The following is a 2,500-nucleotide window of genomic DNA, read 5'->3' as shown; positions in this document are numbered from 1 at the left end:
GGGAATAAAAGAGTCAGGAACAAGAGAAAACCAATGTGGATAAATAAAAATGTAAAGGGGGCAATAAATGGCAAAAAAAAGGCATTTAAGCTACTAAAACAGGAAGGCAGTGAGGAAGCACTAAAAAGCTATCGGGAAAAAAATAAAATATGTAAAAATCAGATAAAAGCAGCAAAATTGGAGACAGAAAGACTCATTGCCAAAGAGAGTAAAACAAACCCCAAAATGTTCTTTAACTATATAAATAGTAAAAAGGTTAAAAATGAAAGCGTTGGCCCCTTAAAAAGTAATGAGGGAGAAGTTATAGATGGGGATCAGGAAAAAGCTAATCTATTAAATATATTCTTCTCTGCTGTATTCACAGAGGAAAATGAAATGCCAGGTAATATACAGCAGGATGAGATAAATGCCTCAGTACATGTCGCCTGTCTAACGCAGGAAGAAGTGCAGTGCCGCCTAAAAAAAATCAAAATAGACAAATCACCAGGTCCAGATGGCATTCACCCCCGTGTTCTAAGGGAGTTAAGTAATGTAATAGACAGACCCCTATTTCTAATATTCAAGGACTCTATAGTGACAGGGTCTGTTCCCCAGGACTGGCGCATAGCAAATGTTGTGCCAATATTCAAAAAGGGGACAAAAAGTGACCCGGGGAATTATAGGCCTGTTAGTTTAACTTCTGTTGTGTGTAAACTGTTTGAGGGTTTCCTAAGAGATGCTATTTTGGAGTATCTCAATGAAAATAAATGTATGACTCCATATCAGCATGGGTTTACAAGGGATCGGTCCTGTCAAACTAACCTGATCAGCTTTTATGAGGAGGTGAGCTCAAGACTGGATCGGGGTGAATCGCTGGATGTCGTATATCTTGATTTTTCCAAAGCATTTGATACGGTGCCACATAAAAGGCTGGTACATAAAATGAGAATGCTTGGGCTGGGGGAGAATGTGTGTATGTGGGTAAGTAACTGGCTCAGTGATAGGAAACAGAGGGTGGTTATTAATGGTACATACTCTGAGTGGGTGACTGTTGCTAGTGGGGTACCACAGGGGTCAGTTTTGGGTCCTATTCTTTTTAATATATTTATTAATGACCTTGTAGAGGGATTGCATAGTAAAGTATCAATCTTTGCAGACGATACTAAGCTCTGTAACGTGGTTAACACAATAGAGGACAGCGCACGATTACAAATGGATCTGCATAGGTTGGAGGCTTGGGCTGGGATGTGGCAGATGAGGTTCAACACAGATAAATGTAAGGTTATGCACATGGGGAAGAAAAATCCAGGCTGGGAATATGTATTAAACGGGAAAACACTGGGGACGACTGACATGGAAAAGGACTTAGGAGTTTTAGTTAACAGTAAATTTACCTGTAGCGACCAGTGTCAGGCAGCTGCTGCTAAGGCAAATAAAATCATGGGGTGCATCAAAAGGGGCATAGATGCCCACGACAAGGAAATAATTCTACCACTGTACAAGTCACTAGTCAGACCACACATGGAATACTGTGTACAGTACTGGGCACCAGTGTACAAGAAAGATATAGTGGAGCTGGAGAGGGTTCAAAGACGGGCAACCAGAGTAATAAGGGGAATGGGAGGATTACAGTACCCAGAAAGATTATCAGAATTGGGGTTATTTAGTTTGGAAAAAAGACGGCTTAGGGGGGACTTAATAACTATGTATAAATATATAAGGGGGCAGTACAGAGATCACTCCCAGGACCTATTTATACCCAGGACTGTATCTATAACAAGGGGACATCCTCTACGGCTGGAGGAAAGAAGGTTTCTACACCAGCACAGACGGGGGTTCTTTACAGTAAGAGCGGTGAGATTATGGAACTCTCTGCCAGAGGAAGTGGTGATGGTAAACTCAATAAAAGAGTTCAAAAGGAGCCTGGACGTGTTTCTTGAAAGCAATAATATTACAAGTTATGGATATTAGATTAATAGGGACAGAACGTTGATCCAGGAATTTATTCTGATTGCCATATTTGGAGTCGGGAAGGAATTTTCCCCCTGGTATGGGGCAATTGGCATCTGCTTCATAAGGGTTTTTTGCCTTCCGCTGGATCAACACAGTAGGGACACAATATGTATATAGGTTGAACTTGATGGACTTTGGTCTTTTTTCAACCTTATGAACTATGTTACTATGTTACTATGTTACTATGTTACTATGTTACCTGGTATTCCAAGGCGGTCTCCCATCCAGGTACTAACCAGGCCCAACCCTGCTTAGCTTCCAAGATCAGACAAGATTGGGCGCTTTCAGGGTGGTATGGCTGTAGGCGTGAGAACGTTTTATTTTACTTCTCTTATTCTGTTGCTGCTGCTGCTGCTGCTGCTGCTTGTCGTCAGACAGAAAGAATTATAAGCCCTGGGACAGGACAGAGAAGGTGACAAGGTGAGAAGGTTCAAATAAAGGTTTAAAGCTTTGATGATGAGCAAGAAACACATGGCAAAAAGCTTTCCTCGGACTGTGAGAGAAGAAA

At 41.5% G+C, this 2,500-nt stretch overlaps 1 pseudogene; it reads right to left on the bottom strand.

Annotated features, from left to right (window-relative positions):
- Nucleotides 1–2,179: 2,179 nt before the first annotated feature.
- On the bottom strand, nucleotides 2,180–2,298 carry LOC149294913 (5S ribosomal RNA; annotated as a pseudogene).
- Nucleotides 2,299–2,500: the final 202 nt, after the last annotated feature.

Source organism: Sceloporus occidentalis, unplaced genomic scaffold (assembly GCF_023333645.1).
Source record: "Sceloporus occidentalis isolate IW3139 unplaced genomic scaffold, rSceOcc1.0.p SCAF_38, whole genome shotgun sequence".
NCBI lineage: Eukaryota > Metazoa > Chordata > Lepidosauria > Squamata > Phrynosomatidae > Sceloporus > Sceloporus occidentalis.
This window is presented reverse-complemented; position numbering and strand designations above follow the sequence as displayed.